At 54.6% G+C, this 14526-nt stretch overlaps 1 long non-coding RNA gene across 1 annotated transcript; it reads left to right on the top strand.

Annotated features, from left to right (window-relative positions):
• Positions 1–8658: 8658 nt before the first annotated feature.
• On the top strand, positions 8659–14352 carry LOC131518725 (uncharacterized). Its single transcript, XR_009265259.1, has 3 exons — positions 8659–8822; positions 13022–13190; positions 14031–14352. It is a non-coding gene; the product is annotated as an uncharacterized LOC131518725 (long non-coding RNA).
• The last annotated feature ends 174 nt before the right edge of the window (positions 14353–14526 follow it).

The raw sequence follows: 14526 nt of genomic DNA, 5'->3' as shown, positions 1-14526 counted from the left end.
ACTTCACAGGACAATTGGCTCTTTCCAGCAGACCCACACGACACAGAGGTTAAATGACCGACTCAGCTGGGCGGCGAGGCCATCCAGGCCTCCTGGTCGGGGCTCCAGGAAGTGCTTTCTTTCTGGTTTTTCAGCAGGAGGGAAGGGCAGGGACCGGCGCCACGAGTTCTTGCTGGTGGTTAAAAAAAACCACAAAAGAACCCTGCAAATCGGTGGAGACAAGATGCCCCCGCGGCCACACCGCTGGCCGGTTCTTGTCCCTGCGGCCGTGAACGTGTGCGCGCCCAGGCCACTCCCCGCCTTTCCTTCTCTGCGATACACCGTGACTGTGATTCCGAGGCCACTCCGTGGCAGACAGGCTGCTCCCGCGACGTCCTGATGTGTGCCACGGAGGAGGCCTGGATGGTCTCCACCAACCGTGAGGATGTGACCACGTAGGAGCAGGGGCGCGTGGGCGCTGGTGACTTCCGGAAAGCAGGCCACAGTGGAGAGGGTCCCCGGATTCGTCTGCACTCTGCTGGCATGCGTGGTCTTTAACCTCATGGGAGTCCTGAGCGGTAGGTCCCATTGTCCCCGTTTTATAGAAGGGAAAACTGAGGCCAGGCACTTGCCCCGAGCCACAAAGTTTTGAGGCCCGGCCATGCCTTAAAGCCGGTCTGCCAAGTACCTAAAATACCTCTGAGAGGCAAGGGTGCGAGGTTACTGGTGATTTTCCCTCTGGGTTTTCTAAAGTTTCTCTCCTGATGCAACAGATTGAACAATTAAATTTGCTTATAAAAAGGAAGCGAGTCACCAAGGAGACTGTGAATTGCGTTTGCTCATTTCTTCCCCTGGGGTCTCTTTTTAGGGTCCTGGGAGACATTGTGAGGTTTGCTCAGAGGGCAAGTATGGGCGTGCCCCACCCTTCCTTTAAAGCAGTGTGGTCCTTAGGGACATGTTCCGGCCAAGGCTCAGAGCTGCTCCCGGGCAGGGGGCCATCTCTCTAACTAGGGTGTGCTGGTTACGCTCTCCCAAAAATAAATACACGCAGCGGGCGCCCCGGTGGCTCAGTCAGTTGAGCGTCCGACTTTGGCTCAGGTCACAATCTCACCGTTCTCAGCTGGACGTGGGGCTTGATCTCACGACCCTGGGATCCTGACCTGAGCCAAAACCAAGAGTCGGACGCTCAACCAACTAAGCCATCCAGGCGCCCCTCTCTCTCTCAAAAAAAAAAAAAAAAAAAAGCCTCCAGACATTGTCAAATATCCCCCATGGAGAGGAGAACAGGGTGGCCCCTCCTGAGAACCACAGAACTCACTTTACAGATTCTTAGGCAGATTTTCTTGCGCCTGTCATTGAAGAGGAGGAAACTGAGGCACAGAGAGGTGAAGTAACTTGCCCATGGCTGTCACTTCTGATGCGTTTCAGGACCTGGGGGCTCTGTGCCACCTGCTTGGCTCTAAAGCCCAACTCTCTCTCCAGCTCCTACTTTTTGGTCTCATTCATCTCTCTCTCTCTCTTTTCTCTTTTTACTAAGAAATTGTTCTCATCACTTTTCCAACGGTTAGCTCATCTCATTCCTCATAATGACTCCAGGAAGTGATGCACTCAGATTACCTGCTTTTCACACTGAGGCCCAGAGAGGTGAAGTCACTTGCCCGAGGTCGCACAGCTGAATACTAGCAATGCTGGGGCTGGAGCCCAGGCAGCCTGGCTCTGGTCTACGCCCCGCACTGCTACATGTCCATGTGTCCAGAGGGTTCTGGATGGGCTTGTCCTTCCCCTGACCCCAGAAACTCTTGCCCTGAGTACCTTTAATGGCTCTGCTGGAGGGCAGTAAGCAAAGGGCTTTGCGAACTGACAGATGTGTTTCTAATCCCAGTTCTGCCAGTGACCAGATCGGAGACCTTGAGTAAGTCACTCCACCTCTCTGGGCCTCCATTTCCCCATCTGTAAAGTGGGGGTGACAGGGGCATCTCTCATCGGGATGGTTGTGGGGACTCAGCAAAGCAGGGATGCACGGCAGCAGAAAGGTGCTGGAGAAGCAGCCCCTGCCCCTGCCCCGCCCTCCCCAGCGTCCCAGGGGCCTGACAATGGTGGCCGTCTGTCCCCCGCCAGCCACGATGATAACCACAGCCACCAACCCTGGTGCCTTTTAAGGGCTCAGCGCCATGGGGCACTTCATGCCCGAGACCCTTACCAGGTGGTAGGTATTTTGTCCGCATCCTGACAGTGACATTGAGAACCTCGGCGTGAGACCCGGGGTCCGGCACCAGGAAATGACATCACTGAGATGGGAACAGAAGCGGTCAACAACCCTCGGTCACATTCGCCCCGTGGGTGTCGGAACTTCCTCTGCACTCACCCCCACCTTCCCTCCCTCTTCACTCGCTGAGCCAAGCCTAGCCCCCGGGGGGGGGGGGGGTGCGGAATCCCAGGGCAGCCAGACCGAGCAGCCCAGGGGACCTGGATGTAAGAGGCAGGGCACCCAGACAGCGGGGAGTGCCAGCCTGCCCCGAGCCAGAGGGCCAGTCAGGCGGGGGCCTGGCCTGGTGGCCCCGCAAGCCAGAAGGGGAGCGAACAGGGGACCCCGCGGGGACAGACAGACCACCTGGGGGGTGAGGGCAAGGGCCAGGGCTGTTTCACCTTCAGGCCACTCCCCCAGGCCAGACACCGGAGAAGGGTCCTGGTGGCCTTCTGCACCCACACTGCCCTGCCTGGTTGGTCCCCACGTTCCCAGCTGTCCCTTCTCAGCTTCATTGGGCTCCTCTGTCCGTCGTGCTGTGGCCCTGCCCCCTTTCTCTCCCATTTCCCGAGGGAATTATTTGGGGAACAGCCTCCTTCACCACGACCTTGCTGGTCTGTGTTCGGGGCTCTCCCAAACTCTTGCAGCCAGGACTCCACGTTGACCCCATCTGCTTCTTTTTCAACGTTTTTTTTTTTTAATTTTTTTATTTATTTTTGGGACAGAGAGAGACAGAGCATGAACGGGGGAGGGGCAGAGAGAGAGGGAGACACAGAATCGGAAACAGGCTCCAGGCTCCGAGCCATCAGCCCAGAGCCTGACGCGGGGCTTGAACTCACGGACCGCGAGATCGTGACCTGGCTGAAGTCGGACGCTTAACCGACTGCGCCACCCAGGCGCCCCTTGACCCCATCTGCTTCTTACGGTCCCAGCTTTTAAGAAATAAACTCACCTGGGGGCGCCTGGGTGGCGCAGTCGGTTAAGCGTCCGACTTCAGCCAGGTCACGATCTCGCGGTCCGTGAGTTCAAGCCCCGCGTCAGGCTCTGGGCTGATGGCTCGGAGCCTGGAGCCTGTTTCCGATTCTGTGTCTCCCTCTCTCTCTGCCCCTCCCCCGTTCATGCTCTGTCTCTCTCTGTCCCAAAAATAAAAAAAAAAAAAAAAACGTTGAAAAAAAAAAGAAATAAACTCACCTGGCGAATTCTCGGAGATGACCCTGAGGCGTCGTGTGGGGTCTCGTGCGGAGGCCTGAGGTCACCCGGACACAGACGCCAAGCCCAGCCTGCCAAGGCCACGCAGACTTCCCGAGTGACCTGTAGGAGCCACACGCCCTGCCCACAGCGCCCTGGCCATCTGTGTGCTCACCCTGTGCATACAGTAGGTGGCCACATGAGCAGGCTGGTCCCACCGGCTCTCTGGGTAACAGGGCAGGTCCGTCTCATCTCAGGGCCATTTGGAGAGGCCGAGTCCAGCCAGAAATTCCACCCCAGCGTGGTCTCGGGTTACCTGATGCTCTTTGTGCCCTGTGTCTCCGATGCCCTAGTGTTTTCCGTCTGTGCCCTGCCCACTGGGTCAGCCTCGCTGCTTCTATTTCAGTGCCGCCGCCCTTTGTCCCGGAAAAATGGGCCAGGCACTCCCTCCCGCTCTGCCGGGCCCTTCTGGAAGCCTGTCTGGCTGCTGAAGTCTTTCCTCCCCGTGAGGCGCCATCCGGGAGGCACCAGAGCGAGGGGCATCGGGAGTCTGCAGTGGGTGCCGGTCTGTCTTCTGATTTTAGGTGGGCACGAGCTCTTAAAGCGGCTTTTCCTCCTCCTCTGTGGCCGCCTTTACAATTTCTTCAAAGGAATCTGCTTCCTTCATTACAAATGCCTCCAGGTCACTGTAAACAGATAGAAGAGGGTTGTTTTTTTTAATGTATTTTTTTAAGTTTATTTATTTATTCTTTTTGAGAGAGAGAGAGAGAGGGAGAGAGAGAGAATCCCAAGTGGGTTCAGCACTGTCAGCTCAGAGCCCAACGCAGGGCGCGAACCCAGGAACTGTGAGATCATGAGCCAACATCAAGAGTTGGAGGCTTAACAGACTGAGCCACCCAGGCGCCCCAAGAGGTTTTGTTTTGTTTTGTTTTGTTTTGTTTTGTTTTTCGTAAAATTACAGGTATCTATGTATTAACCCACCTTTCTGAAACACAAATTCTAGTCTTTTCAGTACACTTTAACCTGCGCCAATTTTTAAAGTTTGTTTCTTTATTTATTTCCTTTAGAGGAATCTCCACTCCCAACGTGGGGCTCAAACTCACGCCCCAAGATCAAGAGCCACAGGCTCCAGCAACTGAGCCAGTTTTTAAAAATTGGATTTCAGGGGCACCTGGGTGGCTCAGTCGGTTAAGCGGCCGACTTCGGCTCAGGTCACGATCTCGCGTTCCGTGAGTTCGAGCCCCGCGTCGGGCTCTGTGCTGACAGCTCAGAGCCTGGAGCCTGTTTCAGATTCTGTGTCTCCCTCTCTCTGACCCTCCCCCGTTCATGCTCTGTCTCTCTCTGTCTCAAAAATAAATAAACGTTAAAAATTTTTTTTTTTTTTAATTGGATTTCAAGGCGGCTGTGGGCATCAGGAGCACTTCGGGGTGCCTTCCTCAAACCGCGTGGTCCCCATGCTCCCCACCCCAACACACACATACAGCTTCTGAAATGACTGCCCCCACTTCTAACCGGGCCCGGCCCTGGTCACCTGCCGGGGCTGATGATCAGCACCAAGGTGAGCCCCACGGATGCACTGAGGCAGGAGGGGGGCTTGACCTTGAGACTCTGGGAAGGTGGGGTGGGAGCCGGGGGTAGTGTCTCCCCAAGTCAGGAATGTCCTGTTCTCACCACTGGTCCGCACGCGGCCGGCCCCACCACCCCCTCGGTTCCCTGGCCCAGAGGTGAGCTGGCCCTGGCCTGGGACTCACTGCCAGGACTGAGGGCGTGCTGGGACCCGGTGCCAAGGCCACTGGGCATCGAGGGTGGTGGACTGTCCTGGTAAGCAAGACAGGCTGGCGTGGGGTCAGTGAGGACGAGGCCGGGACCAGAGCAGATGCTCCTCGCACATTCATTTCTCAGAGTCACTGAGTCCCCAAGGCCTGCGCCAGGGCCGGTGCTGGGAACTCGGGACAGAGATGTAGACCAGCCCACCCGGGTCCCCTGCCTCCAGGGGACAAGCCAGACAAGTAAAATGTGTGGATTCAAATCCATGAAAATGTCACTTCCTCTGGGAAGCCCTCCCTGATCCCCCTTCCTCCTCCCTAACTTAGGTGGCCCTTCTCCAGCCAAGAGGGGATCAGACTGCCTGGGTTTTCCAGGCCTGGCCCCACCTCCTGCTGGCCAAGGGCAAGTCACTCAGCCTCTAAGCCTGTTTCCTCATCTGTGAAAGGGGGGCGGGGGGGTCAGAACATGGCTTCCCTCACCGGCTTATTGTGAGCGTGAAGCAAAATCTGGGTACAAATCCTAGCACAGTGCCTGTCACAGAGCACGCTCTCGATGGCTATTAATATTAGTATTAACATCAGTACTGCCCCAAGGAGTGACTGTTCCCCAGAGGGACGCGGTGACGTGGCCCCAGCTCGCCAGAGGGCCACACCAGGCCCAGCCTGCAAATGTCCCAACGGGGAGGGGCAAAAATCCCAAGACAGCAAGGGGCTGGCCCCGAGTCCCAGGCTGCCTCTGGTTCTGCCGGGGTGGGGGCGGGAGGGAGGCCCCAGGCCTGAGGTGAGCTGAACTCTCTGTTCCCGCACATCACATAGCTTCTGTTTCGTATCAGCCTCGAGGGACAGACCTGGGCCGCGTGTCTTCAACATCTTGGGGTCACAGACCCTTTAAGAGTTTGGTGGCGGTGGCCGTGGTCCTTAGCAATCCCCAGCCACCACCCCGCAGGTCTACCCCCGATGCCACGCCCAGGACACCGGGTTCTCTCTCAGTGGGCATCCTCCTCGCTCCTCACCCCTGCTTCCAGACTGTCTCTCCTCCTCCATCCCTCCAATCCCCCGTGTTCGACTCACGTGCCCGCTTCACGGTTCGTACCCGAGCCTGCTGCTGCTGCTGCTGCCCCTGGACGGTCTCGTGCCCCTGGATGGACCCACTCGGGCCGCCCTTCCCGGGGACCACGGCATCCACGTTCCAGGCTCCCGGGCCCTAGAGTTCCATAGATGGTCTTGCCCTCCACCCCGTCGTCATACCCTCACGTGACCACCTCTGCTGACTGCTCACCCCCCCGGGGGACCCCGTTAGCATCCTCCCGTGCAAGGACCCCCGCCCGTTCCTCTGCCAGCCGCGTCCCCCCTCAGGGGAGCCGCAGCCGCATCGAGACCCCCAGATCCCTGACCCCATCCCTCTTCCCCCAGCTTACATTCTGTGGCCCACCCGTTAAAAGATACACGGAGGCAGATTAAAAAGTGTAAGAGTTTATCTGAACAAATGGACGTGAAGTGGTCACGCATGAAGTGGTTGGGAGCCAGGGACAGGACTTTCTAGAGGGCACAGAAGCACAGTAAGGACTGTATCGCCTGGCTGTGACTTGGGCATTTGGCTAATTTGGGAAAGCCTGGTGAGCTGTTTGTGATGGACCGTCCTTAGGTTTTGGTTTCTTCTTTTTTTTTTTATACATATCTTTATTTTTCATTTTATTTTATTTCATTTTGTTTCCTTTCCTTTCCTTCTTTCCTTCTTTCTTTCCTTCTTTCTTTCTTTCTTTCTTCCTTCCTTCCTTCCTTCCTTTCTTTCTTTCTTTCTTTCTTTCTTTCTTTCTTTTTTGCGAGAGAATGGGCACAAGTGAGCGAGGGGCGGGGGGGTGGGGGGGGGGGGGAGAGAGAATCCCATGCAGGCTCCGCGCTGTCAGCACGGTGCTCGAACTCACCCAGCTCGGGGCTTGAACTCATGAACCATGAGATCACGAGCCGAAGTTGGATGCTAAACCCACTGAGCCGCCCAGGTGCCCCGGGTTTTGACTTCTCAACCTTGAGGCGCCACAGGCAGGACTGCTAAGACTTGAGGAGCCACCTCAGTCTGACGGCCTCCGTGTTTAGTGAGCTTAACACACCAGGTGCCCCTTTCCTTCCAAACACCTTCAATCCTCCTCCCTCTCTCCCTCTGTCACGCCACCTGTAAAATTCCTAACCCTCTCCAGGAGTTGTACGCTTTCACGAGAGTGGGTGGAAGCTGCTGGAGAAGAGAACACAATCCCGAGGCCCCCTTTCTTTTTTTTTTTTTTTTTTTTTAACGTTTATTTATTCTTGAGACAGAGAGAGACAGAGCATTAACGGGGAGGGTCAGAGAGAGGGAGACACAGAATCCGAAACAGGCTCCAGGCTCCAAGCTGTCAGCACAGAGCCCCTCACGGACCGCGAGATCATGACCTGAGCCGAAGTTGGCCGCCCAACCGACTGAGCCACCCAGGCGCCCCCCGAGGCCCCCTTTCAATGAACGGCCCTGGAGCTCGCGGGCTCAGGCCCTACACAGCCTTGCGAGCTTTGCAAGAACCTCTCCAGAAACCTCTCCGTTCCCACCCGTATGTGCCTTCCTCGCCATCCACTCTCACCCAGTGACCTCATCGTCACAGAGACTATGTGCAATCCTGTCTCATGTTGATGATCCCCTGGGCCACATTCGGGCCCAATCCAAAGGGCCCTTTTGACGGCCGGCCCCGTCCAAAGTCAACTGCCTCTGGAAAGCTTCTTCCTCCCACTGGGTCCTTTTCTCCAAGAACCTGTCCAGCAACGTCCTCCTCATCTTCTGTACAACGCAGCCCTCTCTCCTCGGCCGTTCTCTCCTGCATACAAAGGCAAGTTAACACCAGCTTTTTATTTTATTTTATTTTATTTTATTTTATTTTATTTAAAAAAAATTTAGTGTTTATTCTTGAGAGAGAGAGAGAGAGAGAGAGAGACAGCGTGAGTGGGGAAGGGGCAGAGAGAGAGGGAGACACAGAATCCGAAGCAGGCTCCAGGCTCTGAGCCGTCAGTACAGAGCCCGACGCGGGGCTCGAGCTCACGGACCGTGAGATCATGACCTGAGCTGAAGTTGGACGCTTAACCGACTGAGCCACCCAGGCTCCCCTATTTTTTTTTTTTTAATGTTTGTTTACTTCTGCGAGAGAGAGAGAGAGAGAGAGAGAGAGAGAGAAACAGCTCAAGTGGGGGAAGGGTAGAGAGAGAGGGAGACACAGAATCCAAAGCAGGCTCCAGGCTCTGAGCTCTCAGCAAAGAGCCCTACGCGGGGCTCCAACTCACAAACCGTGAGATCATGACCTGAGCCCAAGTTGGATGCTTCACCGACTGAGCCACCCAGGTGCCCCTAGTTTAATTTTTTAAATGTTTATTTTTGAGAGAGAGAGAGACACAGAGTGCGAGCAAGGGAGGGGCACAGAAAGAGAGGGCAGGGGCGGGGGGGGGGGGTGGGACATAGAACCTGAAGCAGTCTCCAGGAGGGGCTTGAACTCACTTGAACTGAACTCACTTGAACTCCAGGAGGGGACTTGAACTGACACAGGGCTTGAACTCATGGACCGTGAGATCATGACCTGGCAGAAGTCGGACGCTTCACCGACCAAACCACCCAGGCGCCCCTAAAGTTGCAGGTAATTCTAATAACACCACCGTGGTTTGTTCCCTACGTTTGCATGCGAAGGAAATACTACATTGCGGTTAGACGCAGTGAAAATGAAAAGGTAATTCTTTCCCGTCCAAGTTCACCAGCCTGCCGAATTCCGCTTGCAGGGTTTTGGACTCCAGGTGGCTCTCCCTGCTTTGTAAATAAGATTACCACTCCCCGGGGGCGCCTGGGTGGCGCAGTCGGTTAAGCGTCCGACTTCAGCCAGGTCACGATCTCGCGGTCCGTGAGTTCGAGCCCCGCGTCAGGCTCTGGGCTGATGGCTGGGAGCCTGGAGCCTGTTTCCGATTCTGTGTCTCCCTCTCTCTCTGCCCCTCCCCCGTTCATGCTCTGTCTCTCTCTGTCCCAAAAATAAAAATAAAAAACGTTGAAAAAAAAAAATTAAAAAAAAAAAAAAAAAAAAAGATTACCACTCCCCTGACTAAACCCTCAGCTTCTCTGTTGCAGCAGGTATCACATGGGGACTCCTACTGGTCCCCCAAGGCCCTTGGGCCCTTCCCCTAGATTCCACCTCCTCCTCGCCTTATCTTCCTGTCTCCCCGCTTTGGAGACCTTTTGCCTGGTCTTAAACTTGCAACTTCACTTACCCAATTCACTGTCTCCCTCTGGCTGGCTCCCTCCCTCCCCTTGTCACAAGGCTCTTGCTTCTGATCCCATCTGTTCTTAGGGTACCCACACTCCAAGAAGGCTTCCCTGGCTCTCCCTCCCCGCCCCCTGCAGCTAACAGTGTCTCGCCCCCAGCCAGCGGCCCTCCACCACGTCCTCTTGTGTGAAGAAGAAATAAGCTCAAAATGGAGTCACTTGTGCTAAGCCCAGATCATCAAAGACTTAATACCTGAGCTAATTTCAATTTCAGCCTCTCCCAGTTAACCTAGCCTCAACCAGTTAACCTAGCATTACCTGGTCAGCAGTAGTGAGGTGATCTGCCCATTTGACAGTTTCCACTCCCCTTAAAAGGGCCCAGAAACAATGCATTCTTTAGTGACCATTTCCTTTATCTGCCCCCTGCTGCCTTTAAAAACCTCCTATCTGTGGGGCGCCTGGCTGGCTCAGTCTGTTAAGCTTCCGACTTCAGCTCAGGTCATGATCTCGCGGTCTGTGAGTTCGAGCCCCGCAGGGGGCTCTGCGATGACAGCTCAGAGCCTGGAGCCTGCTTTGCATTCTGGGTCTCCCTCTCTCTCGGCCCCTTCCCCACTCATGCTCTGTCTCTCTCTGTCTCAGAAATAAATAAACATTAAAAAAATTAAAAAAAAAAACCAAACCCTCCTATCTGCTCCCCATGGCGTGTTGTTTCTGTTCGAGGACCCCAGTGCGAGTGAGCCCCGTTTACCTAGAGTGGTCTCCTGCCTCTGAGACCCCAACCTCGCACCCCCCCTCTCCTCCCAGTGTCTCCTGGGATCGCCTGGCACTCAAATCCTGGTCTCTGGGTCGGCTTCCGGAAGAATCCGTCTAAGACCACACCTAGGCTACTAACGAATAGTGAAGAAAACGTGGAGGTCTGTGAAGGTGGTTAAACTTGGAGGAGCGTCCGTGTGTAGCCAGGACAAGGGAAAGGAGGGCGCCTTAGCGTTCATTCCCTCATTCGTTCACTTACTCATTCACTCAATAAACACCGCAAGGGGCTGGCTGGGGGGGCCAGGCTGTGTGCACAGCATCGTCTCTGGCAGGCGGGCAATGCTGGTCGGCAGCCACGAAGCCTCTGTGTGTGGCAGGGAACGTCCGTCTGACTTCCCCACGGCTCAGTGACTAGACCCTCGGCGTCGCCCAGGTCTCCCAGAGCCGATTCCATGCCCTCCCAACACGACCAACGGGGACTGTCCTATTCCCCAGGAGCCAGGACGATTGGGGGAATGCATGTATGACACAGGACTTCCCGGATCCCGTTCTGGGGACAGGGACACACCTGAAAATTATGTCATCCCTGAGGCCCAGGGTTGAAGAGTGGGGTCCTGGGACCGGGATGGAGCAAGAGAGGTGTTTCTTGGAGATGCAGGAGGGAATCACGTGAATGCACACGCATTCACGGAATGTACCGAAGGCGGGAGAAATCTCTTCTTCGGTTCCCGACTGGGACAGATTTGTGAGAGAAGCATAGTTATGCATTAATATAAGTAATGTGACACAGGAGGCTTCATATAGAAATGAAGACCCAAGGGCACTTGGGTGGCTCCGTCGGTTAAGCATCTGACTTTGGCTCAGGTCATGATCTCACGGCTCTTGGGTTCAAGCCCCGCATTGGGCTCTGCGATCACAGTGTAGAGCCTGCTTCGGATCCTCTGTCTCCCTCTCTCTGCCCCTCCCCTGCCTGTTCTCTCTCTCTCTCTCAAAAATAAATAAACATTAAAAAACAACAACATAATAAAACAACAAAAATAAATAAACATAAAATAACAAAAAATAAACATAAAAAAACAACAAAAATAAATAAACATTAAAAACAACAAAGAAATGAATACCCAAAGGAAGGGTTCAACCTGAACGTTTTAATGCTCAGTTTAACGAAGAGTGGAAAGTCGTGGAAAAATATGGGAGGACAAAGGGTAAGAGCTAAGTGTGGTGAACACGGCTGGAAACTTAGCAGGGCCCATCGGCTCAGATTCCTCTGTCCCCGAATCGTTGCAGACGAGCAGGCTCCTCTCCTCCGGGCCTAGGGGAAGCCACCTCCCACGTGAGGGTCTGTGACCCGCTTCAGGGTGGGTCAGAGTCCCTGTAGCTGCCATTTCTCAGATTCCTTCAGCTGAAAATATTCACTATGCCAAGAAGCTATATACTCTGGGGGCGTGTGTTCGGAACGCCATCGATACGTACAATGGACACTATTCAGCTTTAAAGAGGAAGGAGATTCTGACACCTGCATGATTGAAACTTGAGGACATGGTGTTCAGCGAAATAAGCCCGTCACAAATGGGCAGATGCTGTGGGATTCTGCTTCTTTGAGGTCCCTTGGGTATCAAATCCACAGAGACAGAAAATGAAATGGTGGGTGCCAGGGGCTGTGGGGAACGGAAGAGGGAAATGTTTAATGGGGCCAGAGTTTCTGTTCTATGAGATGAAAAAGTCCTGAAACGGACGGTGGTGTTGGCTGCGTACATTGTGAAGGTACTTCGTGCCACTGAGCTGTTAAAAAGTATTAAGGGGCGCCTGGGCAGTTCAGTCGGTTGAACATCCGACCAGCTCAGGTCATGAGCTCACAGTTCATGGGGTGGAACCCTGCGCTGGGCTTTGTGCTGACAGTTCAGAGCTTGCTTCGGATTCTGTCTCCCTCTCTCTCGGCTCCTTCCCTGCTCTTGTGCACATGCTCTCTCTCTCTCTCAAAAATAAACATGAAAAATTTATTAAAATGGTAAATTTTATGCTTGGTACATTTTACTACAAAGATAAAGAAGGAGGAGTTGGAGGAGGAGGAGGGGAAGGAGAAAAGTGTGAATTTCAGCCAAAGCTCAGGAGGCTGAGCCCAGGGTGGGGGCTGAGGGCGGTGAAGGGAGGCTGACACTGGGCTGATCAGGGGAACGCCTTCCCTGAGGCCACTGGTGGCGTTAGAAAATGCTGAGCAGGGAATATGGAGGCAGAAGGGTCACAAGCAAGTCAGGGCACCAAGGGGAGCACAGAAAAAGGATCAGGACACCCGGTAGGTTGATAGAGAAGCCAAACCCTCAGGCTCAGTCCCCAGATGTTGGGGTTTCTTAACTGGGTGAAGGATGCCTGCCCTCATTTTGCCCAGCCCTGCAGGAGGAGGTGAGGGGACTGAGCGAGCACCGTCAGAGCAGACGACTCTGCACTTTTGGTTCTATGGAGGAAAGAACCCCCAGGGTCCACAGGACCCACCTGCTCCCCTTCGCAGAGTTTCGGTGAAGTACAGCCAGTCTTCGTTATTCACAGTGGTTCTATCGCTGTGAATTATGCTTATGCTTAATCAGTGACCCCTGAATTGTTCTTACAGGAGACACAAGGTTGAGTTCCTATGCGCCTCTGGTCGTAACACTTTTGCCAACCCATCAACGCAGAACCTTTAAGTTACGCGTGTTTTCTGTTTAAAAACAGAAGTATATATTATATAGAAATATATATGTATCTAGATGACTCATTAATATTGAACTCAGAGCCACCACCAGCACTGTAACCTGTGCCTGGACGAATCGTATCTAATGCGGGTATTTTCTCTGCAAGGCACACACAGCCTTCTCGAACTCGGGAACACCAGACAGCCCTTCAGCATCGTGTGTGGAGCCATTTTAGGTAGCAATATCAGCAACAAAAAGCACAAAAATGTGAAATCCATCCATGAATCAGCCACAAGAAGAACAGCTGTTTACAACAGAGGAGTTGAAACAAGAAGGTTGGACATCGCCCTGTCTGACCCCAGCTGGCAAGGAGCACATTGTGCAATTCTCTGCCCTGTTCCCAGCTGCCCACTCCCACGGGCACAGGCTCAGCAAAGCAGGGGACGTCTCGGGCTCAGGAAGGTTTGTGGGTGGGGAGGTCATGCACAATCCACATGTCCAGGCGCTTCACAAGTGGTATTTTGATATTTTTTTTTACCGTTTATTTATTTTTGAGAGAGAGAGAGACAGAGAGAGACAGAGTGCAAGCAGGGGAGGGGCAGAGACAGAGGGAGACACAGAATCCCAAGCAGGCTCCGGGCTCTGAGCTGTCAGCACAGAGCCCGATGCGGGGCTCGAACCCACAAACCGTGAGATCATGACCTGAGCCAAAGTCCCGTGCTTAACTGGCTGAGCCACCCAGGCGCCCCCACGAGTGATATCTTGAATCCTGACAGGAAGCCTGTCATTTTCAGATGAGGACACTGAGGCACAGAAAGGGAGGGTGACCTGATTCCAAAGCCCACACTCCTTGTACTCCACACCCCCGTCTGTAGAGAAGGGAGGAGGTTTCTCTGTCCACATCGACAGGGAAGTGGGATGGCCCTGGAGACCCAGACTTCTGGCTCCGGACCGATGCCTAACCTCCCTGCACAGGCTGCTGTGGAAACGCTCTGTGCAGGGCACAAGGGTCAGGGGGCATTTTTGGCACTTCCTAAAGATGCCCGCAAACTCCCTCGTTCCTGCACGGCCCACCCCCCAGCACCGCTTATCCCCAACTTCAACTTATCCGTGACACGGTGGAACGGAAACCTCATGTCAGTATCACTCAACGAAAAATCTCTACCACTTGCCAGGAAGTGAAGGCATCACACAAAGAACAAGCAAGCAAACAAACAAACAAAAACGGCAGGAAAATCAAGCAAAGACCTTCCACTCTGTTGAGACGTTGGTGCCTGCTGGAGGTTCGCGGTCCCGTGTAAAAAGGGGAAAGATAGTATCACAGGATCCCAAGGCACTAAGAGGGCGACTGCTACTTGTCGCTGACTTAAGGGATGGGAAGGAACGGAAAGGGAGCGGTTTCTCTCCAGGACGTGCACGGCCACTTGGGGATGGAAAATGTTCCCTCCTCCGCCGACCTGGGGGCAAGGTCCTCTTCTCTGCTCCGCCCCCGCCCTGCCTCCCTGCCTCCAGAGCCCAGACCCAGGAGCGCCCCCCTCCCCCCTCCCCCTCCCCCTCCCCTCCCCCTCCCCCTCCCCCCTCCCCTCCCCTAGCGCTCTGGCGGCCCCTCATTTGCATGGCCCGAGGGGGCGGGGCTGCCGGGCTGACGTCACGCAGGGACTGCTTGAGCCG

This window comes from Neofelis nebulosa, chromosome 8 (genome assembly GCF_028018385.1).
Source record: "Neofelis nebulosa isolate mNeoNeb1 chromosome 8, mNeoNeb1.pri, whole genome shotgun sequence".
In the NCBI taxonomy this organism is placed as follows: domain Eukaryota; kingdom Metazoa; phylum Chordata; class Mammalia; order Carnivora; family Felidae; genus Neofelis; species Neofelis nebulosa.
The sequence above is the reverse complement of the archived record's forward strand: the minus strand, read 5'-3'. Positions and strand labels throughout refer to the sequence as shown.